This window comes from Onychomys torridus, chromosome 10, assembly GCF_903995425.1.
Source record: "Onychomys torridus chromosome 10, mOncTor1.1, whole genome shotgun sequence".
Classification (NCBI taxonomy): Eukaryota; Metazoa; Chordata; class Mammalia; order Rodentia; family Cricetidae; genus Onychomys; species Onychomys torridus.
Window position 1 is genome coordinate 91,696,563 of NC_050452.1, and position 14,878 is coordinate 91,711,440.

A 14,878-nucleotide genomic window follows, 5' to 3' on the forward strand; every position below is an offset into this window, starting at 1 on the left:
GGTTGAGTGGGCAAGGTCTGTTAAGAAATATGTCATGCTTTATCTGCACATCACTTGAAGCTCCCTCTGAACTTCCTTAAAGAGAAGTGGACAGCGTTTTCTTTAGTAATCTGTGTTGGGTCAAATAGTACAATACTCTAGTTTTTATTTTATTAACTTAAAATCTGTTATATATTGGCTTTGCAATGCCAAACTACATGTCTCAAATTTCTATAATTAATTGCTGTTAAGTATGCAAAATTATTTCTTTGGAATACCCTTTGTTTTCAGAAAAAAAAAATACTAACCCAATTCCATTTAGCCACGTGTCTTTCCTCACCTGCTATTTATTATTATTTCTTATGTATTCCATATTATTTTTCCCTCAGGAGTCATATGATTTTTTTTAGTACAAAATGGTTAGCAAAAGCCCATTTTGGAAGTTTCTGCTTTGTGTTGAAATGGACAGGTTTGACAGAAGTAATTGAGTTCACATGAACCGAATGTTGCCCGCTGAGTTCTCTTGTGATTGTGTTGCTGACTTACTCAGATGCAAAGCAAGCCCACTAATCTTCATCAGTTAAAAGTGGAATGAAGTAGTAATTTGAAATTAGCCCTAGATAATTATGGTTTCACTTATATCAAATGGGAAAAAGAGATTTAGATTGTGGGTCATTGCCAAAACTAGTCAGAGTGAAGAAGGTATACAGTGCATGCAAAAATACTGAGTAAAGCAGGTTGCACATCAAGGGCTACAGAAGAAAATCACTTATTAATTGTCCAACTGGGAGATGATTGCACAGCAAGGAAAAGTATAGTGAAAATGCCCAACTCAGGAAAGAGCTTTGATTCAGAAACAGTACAGATACAGCAGGGAGCAGTATAGCGATCATTCATATTTCTGGCTCATACTTATGATTGAATAAAACCTGGCTGCAAGTGTAGTGTATTAGGTGTTCTGTAATTATGGATTGGGGAGCCTAGTTATTTTTAATTAGGCACATTACAAAAAAAAAAATCAAAGGGGTTGAACTCTTGGTTTTATTTGCTATGGTATTTTATTTAACAATAAGAAACTGATTTTAACTTTAAAATTTCAGCAAAGGTTAGCAATTATGCAAGTATAAAATGAAAGTGATTCACTTGCATGTGTGTGCATGTGTGTGCTTGTGTGAGTGTATGCAGGTATGTATGCATGTGGACTTACGTGTATGTATACATGTGTGTAAGCATGTATGCACCTGTGTGTGCATGTTATGTATGTGTGTTTATGTATATATGCATGTATAAAACCAGGATGTGGAAATTAAGTAGCTAAACAGTCACGTGTATTTTCAGGCAGTACACACAAGGATAATAGAAATAGATGGTTTTTGGTTCTGTCATCTTAAACTGTTCTCTACTGAGGTTTTGGAGTAGTTCTATTAAACTTTTACAGACCTTTGTCCTTGTTTTATGTTTCTTTTATCCTAAATCATGTTTTCAACATTGTCATTAATATTTTGAGCCAAATACTTATGACATGATGTGAGTAGGAATGTGGGTCAGCGGTGTCAGAGAGGATTTTAGCAGATTCTTTGATCTCACCCAGTAGAAGCCCTAGGAATTCTACACTTCATTTTGAAAGTGAAAAACTGCCTCCAGAGATTGCCAAGTACTCTCTGTGATATTCTCACTCACAGTTGAGAAGCACTAATCTACGGACATAGATGCCAGCAAAACTAAACACATTTGTGGATGTGTTTGTGAACCACACACCATTGGAAAAGTGAAAAATAACAATTCCTTCCAGATAGAGACATATTAGATCAATGGAATAGCAAGTATATGTATTGAGAGTCGCCTAAATTAACATCAAAATGGTGAGAAATCCTGTTTGTGGAAGACAATAAAGTCTAGTGTTTTAAGCACATTGATTCTGACTCAGAATGCATGGGTTTAAATAGCCCCTTTTCTTAGACTGGCTCTTTCCAATATGAGTATCTGAATCCCTCTTCAATTTCTTCTTCTCTTTCTGCTTTACAGCATCTACTAGATGAAAGGCCCTTAACATAGTGTTGAACACATTGCATTTTTTTTCTAGAGACACTTGCTGCTTAATTATACTTTGTTAAAAATAAGATGCATTTTTGAATATGTTTAGGGTAGCTATAGGTTAGTACACTAATAATTTCTTTAACTTGGACTGTTTTCTTGAGTGGCTTCATGTATAAAAAGATAACTTATATTTTGATGTGCTAGGTTAAACCAAGCTATATAAATATCGATAAATTTTCTGTGTAAAGAAATTTTCTAGAGTTCCAACACTGTAAGAAAACCTCCTTCATTAAATAACATCCCTCCTTCCTCAAGCTAATGTTGTGTCCAGCAATACATACAGTCTGTATAATGCTGTACCCTAGAAGACAGACAGATATGCATATAGCTTCATCTTTGAATGTCAGATGTAGGAGATATTTTGCTGGGTGTGTAAATACCTGAGGATGGAGTGTGCTAACTTTGGGCAAAATGATAATATTTCTTTTCCTAAAAAGTTGATGTTTAACACAAACATTGAGAAAATGTAGGAAATAAGAATAACACAACAGATAAGCTTTTAATGCCAAGATATAATTTAATGTATTAATTTGCATTACATTATATATTACATCTATACTATTTTCCAATGCTTTGAATATTAAGCTTTGAGAAACAAAAGACTTAATAATTCCTGAATTTCCTGGCTAAATGAGGCTATTCTAATATCTGTTGTATTATTTTGAGTAACATCTCTCATTGGTTCTTACGCACATTCATATTTAAGGAGTGTCATGTGAAAATTTCTCTATGAAAACTTTATGCATTTGGAAGCTGACATCTATATTAAAAAAAGAACTATACAGCCTCATAAAGTCAAATAGATGATTATATGTTTTCTAATCCCATGGCATATATGTCAAAATGTTGTACAATTTATGATTTTCAATGGTATTAAATATTTAGCACCTTCTAAGGGTACTCTATTATAATTTTATGGCAAGGCTTATAATTATATATACTTTTAAACTATCAGATAATGTAGTATTTCTTTGTAAAACTTTCCCAAATTACATCTTGACTAAGCAAATCCCTTCTTCAGAGAGAATAAGACCTCCCTTGGGTAATCAACACAGGCTGTTATACCATATTGGGGCTTGACTTAGTCCCTCCCTCCATCATCAAGGCTTTTTCTACAAGTAGCTTTTAAATTATTTCTAATATTTATGAAAAGCCATTCCATGTATTTTCATTCTTTCCATTTAAAACAATTTATCTATTCTTAATGATGTTTATGGATGTATGTGTGCCTGTAAGTATAAGCACATGTGAGCTTGGTTCCCAGAGAGGCCAGAAGAGGGCACTAATCACCCTAGAGCTTAAGTTACACATGAACGCTAGGAATTGAACCTGAATCCTCTCAAAGAACAGTTTGCACACTTAACTGACGAGACATCTTTCCAGCCCCTCATTCTTTCTATTTATCTGACTATAATCTTTCAAGTTTTGCCCAAAAATATTATTTCAAAAATTTAGAGGACATTTTCATACAGTAAAAAAAAATAAAAATAAATAAATAAATAAAAAATTATTTAGAAAATTCAAGAAAACACAGTGTTTATCAGATTTTTTTTGTTTAAATAGCTTTAGCATAAACAATTCTAAATAATACAATAAAATTAAGTAAGGGCTTGGAGAGACTGCTCAGTGCTTAGCATTAATTATTGTTCTTTCAGAAGACTTAGTTTGGTTCCCAGCACTCACATGGTGGCTCACAACAATCCTTAATTCCAGTTCCATGGGAACCAACACCCTCTTCTGACCTCCATGGTCATCAGGCACACATGTGGCACACGTACAAACATGCAGGCAAAACATTCATACACAAAGGTAAAATGAGTAAACCTAAAACAATTAAGTTTTACAGGTAAGTAGTTAATAAAACTCTTCTAATTAACACACATTTTGTTACCTTAATGCAAATTTCACGATAGCCAGAAAATTAATGATCAGTAGATTAATAGCAAAATTAATTTGGGGTAGCAATGGGGCATGAAATTAACATCCATGGTATCACACAGATACCATATTTTGTCTTTATATTTAGAATTTTTTTATTAACTTTTAAAAAGCTTTTTAGTTATTTATTTATGTGTACATGTATGTGTGTACACCTGTGTGTGTGTGTGTGAACATGAACATGTACATGGTACATTGGTAGAGGTCAGAGGACCACTTTCAGGAGTCAGTTCTCTCCTTCCCCACATGGATCTAAGAAATTAAACTCACATCATCAGTCTTGGTGGCTAACATTTCCAGCACTATCTCACTAACCTAGTTGATTATCTTCATCTTTTTTATATTTTGTACTGTATTTAACAGTAATATATTAGGAAGATTGGTATGTAATTTGTTATCATTGAGCATTCATGATAAACCAGACTGAAAAGCACTGCCTATTTTTTAGTTAATATAAAACAAATTTGGTTAATATTAAAACAGAGGATACAGCTCAGAGACAGAATGCTTGTAAAACATGTACAATGTCCTCAGTACAAAATGAATTAATTGGAAAAAACATTTTGTGCCTCATCTATTGACATTTATCTAATGTAACTTCTATATGGATTAGCCCTAAACAGAACTTACTAATGATTTATTTTATTTTATTTTTCATTTTTCTTTATTAAGAAATTTTCTACTCACTCCACATATCACCCACAAATCTCACCTCCTCCCTCCTCCCACCTCTCAGTCCTCCCTCCCAAGCCACCCCGCATCCTCCAAATCAAGGTCTCCCATGGGGAGTCAGCAGAGCCCGGCACACTGAGCCTAGGCAGGTCCAAGCCCCTTCCCACTGCACCAAGGCTGTGCAAGGTGTCACACCACAGGCACCAGGGACAGATTCCGATCGCCCTGCCTGGGTGCCCCTCCCCCCAACAGTTCGAGCCAACCAACTATCTTCTGTATCCAGAGTTCCTAGTCCAGTCCCATTGGGGCCTCCATAGCCACTATTGAGACTACATAAAACCCATCCTATTAATTAGAAACTATGATGGAATGTAACTTAACTTCAATCTGCCTACCTCTCTACCTTCCTATCTGAATTGTCTTCTGTATATATGATTTATGTTATTTAACAAAACTTATTCCATGTAGTGGCTGGAGAGATAGTTCAGTAGAGAATATGTGCTTCTGCAATTGTAGAGGACAAATATTTGATTTCCAACACCCACATGGTGCTCATAACCATCTGCATTTCTGGTTGTGGGTGAGCTGATACCCTTTTCAGGCCTGTAAGGGCTACTGCATACACAAGTTATACATAAGTTCATGCAAACACATATATAAACACAAACACAAGCATGAATACAAATAAGTAAAATGTCTCTCCCAGTGCTCTCTCCCTTAATCCTCCACCTACATTGGAGGAAGAAAGTACTGGGAGATACAACTGGAACCAAGCATTTTAGGGAAGAGCTAGAAACCTAGTTCCATGGAAACTCCCAGGAATCTGTGAGGGTGATCCTAGCCAAGACTCCTAGTGATGGGGGAAATGAACATGAACTGGTCATATTCTGTAACCAGGAAAGACTTCCAGTGGAGATACTGGGGAACCAATCCTGCCACAAGCTATCTACAAGATGTTCTGGGATAAAGTTGGCACAGAAATTATAGGAGTGGTCAACCAATGATGGCCCAGCTTGAGACCTATTCCAGGAGACTCTGACATTACTTGGATGGCCAACAACCAGAGGCTGGATAACCCAGAGACCCAGGACTGAACCAAACAGGACTTGAAATACTTTGAAAAAGTCAATAAATGATCCACAATGATATTCTGCTATACTCTTAAAAAGGAGCCTAGCATAAAAGTCATCATAGAGGCTTCATCTAGCAACTGATGGAAATAGATGCAAAGACCTACAGCCAAACCTTAGACAGAGCTCAGGGAATCCTGCAGAAGATGTGGAGGAAAGATTGAAGGAATCAAAGGGATCATGATCACCAAAGAAAAACCCACAGAATCAACTAAAGAAGGCTCATAGGGTCTCACAGAGACAGAACCAACAGTCAGGCAGCCTTCATGTGTCTGACCTAGGTCTGCTGAATGTGGTTGTGTAGCTTGGTCTCTGGTGGGATTCCTAAGAGTGAGTGCAGGGACTGACGGTCTCTGACTCTTTTCACTGCTTCTGGGATCCCTTTCCTCCTGATGGGATGTCCATCCATCCTTAACACAGGAGGTGGAGCCTAGTTTTACTGCAACTTGATATGTCATGTTTGATATCCATGGGAGGTTTGAGCTTTCCTAAAGAGAAACAGAGAAGGAAGGAAGGAAGGGGGGACTGGAAAGGGCGGAGGAAGGGGATACTACTTTCACGACTAAATATATGAGAGAGTAATATAAATAGTAGATAGATAGATAGATAGATGATAAAGAGATATTCAAATAAATAAGTAAAATGTATAGTCTAACATGTACTCGGTTTATATGATGAATTACTTTAATATTTTATTTACATGTGGATATTTCCAGAATGGCATGGCAGTTATTTCAAAATAGGAAGACAATAGGTCACTAACACTGGCATAGCCATAATAGAACGTGTGTTGCTCACAAGCACAACAAAAGATGAATTTTCAATTACCCATTGTCAATTAACCAGCATCCACTACCCTTCCCTACTATTTTTGTTATTATTATCTTTTTATTTTTTTTCTCCTTTCTTTCTTTCTACTCCTGGGTCTGGATCACATTTTAACTTGCAGCTTTGGCTTATTTCGTGTGTACATGCTGTGTTTATGCTTAAGTATTTTCACTGTTAGAACGAAGATGTTATGTTGATGTACTTAAATCTTTTCAGAACATGAAGATGGTCCCTGCATTTAGCCCTATTAAGGTGTAGTTTGGATGCAAAGGGAGAAAAGAAAGAAGAGCCCCAGTTTGGGGAAGCAACAATTAGAGCAGATGATCATTTGACTGATGGATCACTCCATTTCTTTGATGCAATTATTAGTAGGGATCTGACTTGAAGAATGAATGCTCCCAAGATCCTGCTGTGTGATTGTAAAGGAGAATAATAATGCGCTACTCCATATGCATAAGGGCTTTTCATCTGATGAATGCAAAGCTCTTTGAAAGTATTCTATTAAGACATTTCTAGGATAAAGAATCAAAATGTTGTTTTCCTTTCCACGGACTAGAAAACAATTGATGTGATGTGAATTTATCCATTTTCCAGAATTAATATCACATTTCTTTCCTGTTCCAGTTACTTATAGGTTTCATAATCTGAAAGTGAAATAATTACTTGGTCTTCTGGTGATTTCTTACACACACACACACACACACACACACACACACACACACACATTCATCCATTCCCTTGGTTTTCCATGCTAAAAGCCTCTTTATTTAGGAGCAGACTGGCCTGCATTATTTATTTATTTAAAAATCTCTTTGGAAGATTTTGTGTGTAGTCTGTTTTTGCTCTCTTGGTTCAAGCATGATTTAATATGTCAACATGGGTTTGCTTAACTGCTTTTGATTGTCTTCCATACTTTATTTAGTTCCAGGCAGTCTCCTTTCAAGCATGTTGCTTCTCAGATAAATGAAATGTCATAACAATGAGAACTCCTCATTTTGTGACAGGGGTAGATTTCTTTGACACAGTTAGTGGTTGAACAGGGGGTACTGGAGGCAGAATTTAAACAGTAGCCACAGACTATACTGCAGTTACATCAGTATTCTTCAGGTCCACACATTACAAACTGGGATAGAACAGTATATTTAAGCCTGGGAGAACTTCACTATTCCCTCAGTGCAGAGTGGGTCTAAATCCAAAATAAAAATAAAGTACTATCAACAAAAAGAAAACATATGTTAACAGTATTGCTGAAATAACTTCCGAACATAATACCTTATTGCTCCACTTTGATACCTTTCATCCCCCCCCCACTTTTTTTTGCCAGAGCCTGAGATTGTATTGCTCCTGGTACATAGCAACTTATCTACAGTAATACTTTTTTCCTATTGCCTCTCACAGTGGATTTCAAAACCCCAGTTAAATAGGTAGACTTTGAAGACTGTGTTCTCCTAAGGCTTACTTGGCATGAATAGTCTGCAATATATGTATCAACATCAATGACCAGTTGAGGTAGTTTGAATGCAAAGCCAGTTTATTCCAACTAAAATGAGGATGGCTACCTACAATGAATTAAGTAATTCCCCAGAATAAATTCACCTGTACAATTCTCAGAGAAGTTGGAGTTTACAGAAAGAGTGGAAGGAGGGTACAAAACAAAAAGAATAAAGCCAGAAGAAACAAGTTGTTACAGTTGTATTGCTTGGTTGACAAGAACATCAGAGGGAGTTTGACATCAGTCATTTGCTTTATACACTCCAGGAAAGAATTTCCTCAAACATGAGCAAGATTCTCCTCTAGTTATTCGTCTGCCTATGAGGGACTATGCTAAAACAGTGACAAGTTAATTTAACTGGATCATGCATGTGATCATCCAAGAGGACCTATTTGTTCTGCAACCCACATCTGCTCTGACTGATGGGAGATTGCTCATCCCTTTTAATTTAGTGATATGTTCAAGTGTTAGTTAAATTTTCAAAACAATTTAATGATAAATAACTCTAATAAAATGCTGCATCTTGAAATCCTATTTCTATTTTCATTTTTTACACCTGCATTTGTTATTAGTAACACTCTGGGTTGCTGATCTGACCTCTGAAGGGATACAGTGTGGAACTTTAACATGAAGTGTCCCTTATTCTATCCACCAGGCAGCTATGCATGCCAAAGCCTAAAAATGCTAGCATATTTTCTGAGTATTCTTTGTATTAATGGAATAATCACACACTTGATCTAAATTTGACAGACATAAAGTTGAGCAACCAGGCATGCTGCAAGTGATTAAATGTGTTACAGGATTGGTGAGCTCATTCATGAAAAGAAGAAAGAAATTAAGCATTCAGGAAGCACAAAACCGGGTGAGAAATCTGAGCTTGGGGAAAAGCTTGTGGAAGGTGAAAGTTTTCACAAGGGCATTTGTGCTGTCATTAAGTTGAAGCTGGCCTGAGTTCCCACACTTGGGCTCAGGATGGCAGGAGTTATTTTTACCTATAGTTAGGAGGAAATTCACTTAAACAAGGACAAGGACCTTGTTCTAGAAAATACAAAAGCACACTAAAGGGGATAGTTTGGCTTAGATAGAGTTTACAAGGCAATAGCATAGTAGAAATTGTAAAGATCTCAGGGAGTAAGACCTAAGATTCTGAGTACAGGGTTGTCAGGGTATTTCAACTGAGCTGGTAAGGTGAGCAGAAGAGGAGATGACACATAAGTACAGAACTGCTGTGTGCCTGTGCTGTTAAATGTTTTATTCATATTCTTCTTTAAGCATGACAACATCCTGGGAGACAGTTTCTGGGGCAACTGGAACTGAGAAAGTTAATTTTAGCAGGATCACACAAAACAGAATTAGAAAGTGGGAGCTGATGTTCGACCCTAGGTGTGTTTATGTCAGCCAGTATTTTTCTTCCCAGTTGTGTTTTCTACATTAAGATTCATTTGAAAATCTCTTATGCTGTCATCTTTACACAAGTCATCTGTGAGCTTAATCTGTTGTTCTGTGTGAGTTGTAACGAAGTAAACATGAGAGAGAGGTGCCCAAAAATGAAGGAGGAAAAGATATGTTTTTTTTAAATAGTAGTTTCAGCCCCTATTTTCAGATGTCACACTAAGAAAGTAGAAATGAAACACACAGTGATGTGGAGAATGGCTATTAATGTAGGGATAGTTAGGTTTGCAAGACTGATCAGTGAGTACAGGAGCCTGAAACCAAGCTTAGCAACCCTACTTCTGTCCTGAACACACGTGATTAGAGGAGAGCACTGACTCTCACAAACTGCATACCATGTCATGCTCACTCAGTTCAAGTGTGTACATGCACAAAACAAATAAATACAACTGCCATGTGTAATGACAGGGGATGAAAATGCTAAGGGAGGTAAAGCAGTGGGGATGTTGGAGGAAGAACACACAGTATTCTTGTCTTTTCCTGGGCACTTGAAGCTTCACAGTTATGATTCACATAGGAAGAACTTTATAATTTGCCATGCTTTCCATGAGAACATCCAAAAGGAGACTGAAGAGGGTTTTGTTTGTTTGTTTGTTTGTTTTGATTTTTTTTTTTCACGAGCATGCACTAAAGAGAAAAATTGTTTAAGAATGTTATAACTTTTCAGTACATTCCCAACTTCTGTTTTTGTTCATTCTTGCACAACAAAGTTTTTCTTTTTTCTGGTCCCAATAAAGCTTTTTAGAAAAATTGTTTTCTGAAATATGAAAGTGACATTTTATTAAAATATTGTGCTCAATTTGCTGGTTCTAATTTGTGTTGTGGGTGTCATACCTAACTAATGATAACAAAATGAGTATGGAGAGATCTGGCAGAATTCAAATGCAAGTCAAATTTTGTACCTTGTGGCTGAGTAAATGAGCTAAGGCATTCCTTACAAACAATTTTGAAACCACACAAGCAACAGAAACAAAACTTAGGACAAGGGAACTTGAAGAATTTTCATGTTGTTCTTGATGATTTTTGGTTGCAAACACCATTATAATAAGTAACATCAGAAAAATCTACTAGTAAACAATTCTCCAAAAACAAGTGCCTTTAGTAAAATAGTTGTTATTTTTCTTGATGTCAATGAAGCAATTATAATGGTAAGAAAAGCAAATAGACTTAGGTTCTAATGAAGAAAATGAGTTTATGAAAGAAAGTTGCTCAAGAATGAGCCCATTCAGTTTAAGTACGTAGCAAACTGCTTGATCTTAACAATAATGGGCATCTATAAGTGTAAATAACTAGATATTTGAGACTTATGTAAATGAAATAAGATTTCAAAGTACTCTGTGGTCGCAATTTTCATTAAGCTTCAATAATACAACTTTTCAGGTATAACCAATATGCTTGCTTTTTAAACTCTTAGAAGTTTGATACAGGGAAGCCGTACAAAGAAAGGACAAGAATGGAGAAAGTCATAGCACTCTTCTGAAGAAAAATAACTTCAGTTTGCTCCAAGATTCAAATTCAAGAGCCTATTTTTGATAATTTTACAATAAAATGGAAGATAACTAATTGTACTCAACTAGGTACATCATCAGTATTACTAAAGGCTCATACTTGAACTCAAAATTCTATAATTATCATAGAACTTGCTTGTGTCAATGATTACAGAATATAAAGTTTCTACTGAAAGTCCAACTATATTACATAGTAAAGAAGCACACTAGAATAAATTTCCATGTGACTTATTTATAAGTATGCAAGATAGTAGTATAAATCAAGTTAATATGTAGTAAATAAACTGCACTAGTATTCCTTGATAGATCCTCATCATTTACAGCAGGAAAATAGTACAGAAGTTCAGGACTATGTAATTATAAACTCCAGGTCCCCAAGGATATTGTCTTTCCTATTTCTCTTTTCTCCATCCTTCCTTCTCATTTTCCTGCTTTCTTTTCTAGCTGACATTATTTTTATTATTCTGAAGACAAAGTTCATAATTCTCTGTGTTTGAAGTTAAGTAAAAACAGGCTTAGAGTTTTCCTTTTTGTATTTAGAATTTGTATTTACAATTATTATTCAGCATTTCATGTAGTATAGAGTGCTAAAGAAAATTCCTTGACTCCCTCCTATTTGTTTTCAATGCCAACAAAATTAAAAATGTTTCTTATTGCTTTCTAGGTTATAAGTACTGATTATCACAAATGCTATGTGTTTTCGGAGTTCAAAGATGCATTCTTACAGGAAATTGATAATTCTCTGATCTTCCTGTCGCACCATGTTCAAGATGTCTTAACTTGCTTTATTCAGAAAGACAAGAAAACTTCCTTCTGCATTGTACTCTGCCATTTGTGTTTTTCTGCTTTGTAAGAAATGGCAGATTCTGCCTAAACTCAGTTCTCACTCTTATTTTCATATTCTACTAGACACTCATTTTCTATACTTAATTACTTCTACTTACATATTTTCTTAACTATCTTCTCTGTTCTCTCAGACAAAATATTTTGAGTAAGTATATATAAACAATTCAATTCTTTTAAATATTTTTAGCTTTTTACCCATGTATAAAATCCTCAAAATGAAAAAACAAATTAATAACAAGCTAATGATGTCAAGAATTTTCATAGCCCTCTGCTTGGTCATGAAAGACCTTGAATGTGGCTAAGCAGACTACCAGGTAAGATACTGAGTTTGTACCAGCACTTTTTTTTTTAAGCTAAGAAAATTTTTAATTCATTTTATATACCAATCACAGATCCCTCTTCCCTCCTCCCACCACTCACCCCCGCTTCCATTCCTCCTAATAGAAGGTAAGGCCCCCCCATGGGGAGTCAGCAGAGCCTGGTACATTCAGTAAGGCAGGTCCAAGCCTCTTCTCCTGCCTCAGGGCTCTGCAAGGTGTTCCACCACAGGTAGCAGGCTCCAAAAAGCCAGCTCTTGGAGGTGAAGGCAGGAGGATCATGAGTTCCTGGGCTAAATATTTTTAGTTCTTAAACAAACCTGAACTCTTTAGGAAAAGTTTTTCTTATAGTTGCTTTGATTTTTGAAGACACTATTTTTTGTTAACTCGGAAGTAAAGAATGAACCTGTTGCAAGATGTGAATACACTACTTTGCACATGATTATTTGCTAAATACAATATATTTTTTTTTCTGTAAAATAAAGCCATCCTTTGTAGATTGGTTGGGAGAATTGATGATAATGACAGTCATCACGTGTATAATAATAAAACCTGTTGTGGGGTCTGGTGAGATGGCTTATCAGATTAAGGTGGTTGCCACCAAAGCTGAGGACCTGAGTTTGATTCCTGGGCCCTACACACTAGAGGGACAAACCAGAATGTAAACATTGTCTTTATGACAGAGTTTCTTTCTTGTGCACACACAAAAACAAAATAAATACATATGTAAGGCAGGATTCCTTGTTTCAATGATCTCTCAACCTTGGGCTTTTGTTAATTGTCCCTGGAAGAAAGGAAATGGTTTTCTTCAGTGGTGTAATCATGGATTTGATGCCTGTGCTCCAGTAAATAACTTTCATCTATGCTCATTTAAATAGGCTTAATTAAATGTTAAACTCATTGGAGCGCACGCGCGCGCTCGCGCGCACACACACACACACACACACACACACACCACAAAGGAAAGCATGAAATTTAGAAATTTGAGGAAAGAAAGAGTTCAGTGTTGCCAGGATGGGAATAAGGGAGTATAATGGGGTTAATATGATAAAAATCACATTTTATACATGTACAAAGTTGTCAAGGAATAAATAAAAAAAAAAACATCAAAATGGCATTTACATGTGTGAAAACTTCTAAAACTAAAGCTTATTTTATAAACCAAGATTTCAAACATTGTATTTAGGAATAAACTGACGGGCTCCTTTTTCTATGAGGGATTCAGCTTTGGTTCTTACAAATTGCCTGGGATTACTCTGCTATGTAAAACTCATAGTAGAAAACAGGTGTGTAAGTATGCTTTGTCAGACTGGAGAACATACTTGTGAGGAGGGCAAAATAGATGAGTCATGCCAAACAAAACCTAAAATTATCCTTATTATCAAACTGTGTCCAGGGACTTTTTGAAAGGGGAGCTTGAGGAATCCCATCCCTGACACTGAAGGTTTCGTTTGGTGGCAAGAAATGGCTAGTTGGGGCTTTGTCTGCTGTTGTTTTGTGATCCCACTTATATTTCTTTAATTTATGTGTGTATAAATATATATGTAGTAGACACACACTAGACACACAGAGAGATACACATATACCTAAAATAACACAAAATAAGAAGCCAAAATACATATGTGAGAGACCAGTAAGGTAATAAATGCCTAGATAAAACATCGTGAGCCAAAACATCGCTGAAATTACGATCAAGTTAATTTTGAGTTAGCTGTCCACTGTGTGGGGTCTGCTCTTAGGTGTAGTTTGATGCACAGTGAGACTTGTTTAGAAAAAGAGGGACAAATAAGGCATGGAGCTGGACAGGGAGGAGAAGGAGAGGATCTGGGAGAAGAGGAAGAAGGAGGAACTATGGAAAAATATTTTGGATATAAAAAAAAAAACCTATTTTTAATAAAAAAGAAAAATAGAAAGGGAAAAAAGACGAATAGTACTTTGAAACGTTTTTTACTTAAAAGACACATCTAAATGATGATTTGAATCTGATAGTTAAAACATTAATGTCTAATGCTCTTAGGAAAAAGTTAATATCTTCTCACAGGCAGCACTTTCGTTTTGCATCAAAAAGGACACTTTGTGCAGCCTTGGTGCAGGGCGGAAGGGCTTGGACCTGCCTCAGCTGAGTGTGCCAGGCTCTGCTGACTCCCCATGGGAGACCTTGCCTTGGAGGAGGCGGGAATGGGTGAAATTGTGGGGGAAGGCTGTGGGGCGGGAGGAGGAAGGAGGTGAGGGGAATCTGTGGTTGGTATGTAAAATGAATAGAAAAATCTTTTAATAATAATAGTAATAACAGCAACAATAAAGAAAAGAAAAAAGTTCAGTCATCCGAGATACTCTATGCAGTAACTGACAGAAACAGATGCAGAGATCCACAGCCAAGTACTGGGCTGAGCTTTCTGGAATTCACCTGAAGAAAGGGAGAATGGATGGTCTGAGCCAGGGGGTTCATGATAGGAGTTGAGGGGCGGGGGGAGACAGCTGACCTGAGCTCCTAGGAGCGAAGGGACTCTGGACAACTGTTAGGGAGCCTCCAAGGGACTGACCTAGGCTCCATGCTTGTGTGACAGTTGTGCAGCTTGATGTTTTTATAAGGCTCCTTAGCAGTGAGGCCAGGACTGG

At 36.5% G+C, this 14,878-nt stretch overlaps 1 protein-coding gene across 7 annotated transcripts in view; it reads left to right on the forward strand.

Moving 5' to 3' along the window:
* Positions 1–14,878, forward strand: part of Epha5 (EPH receptor A5) — a 346,534-nt gene that overhangs the window by 79,139 nt on the left and 252,517 nt on the right. The gene's annotated exons all lie outside the window — the stretch shown is intronic.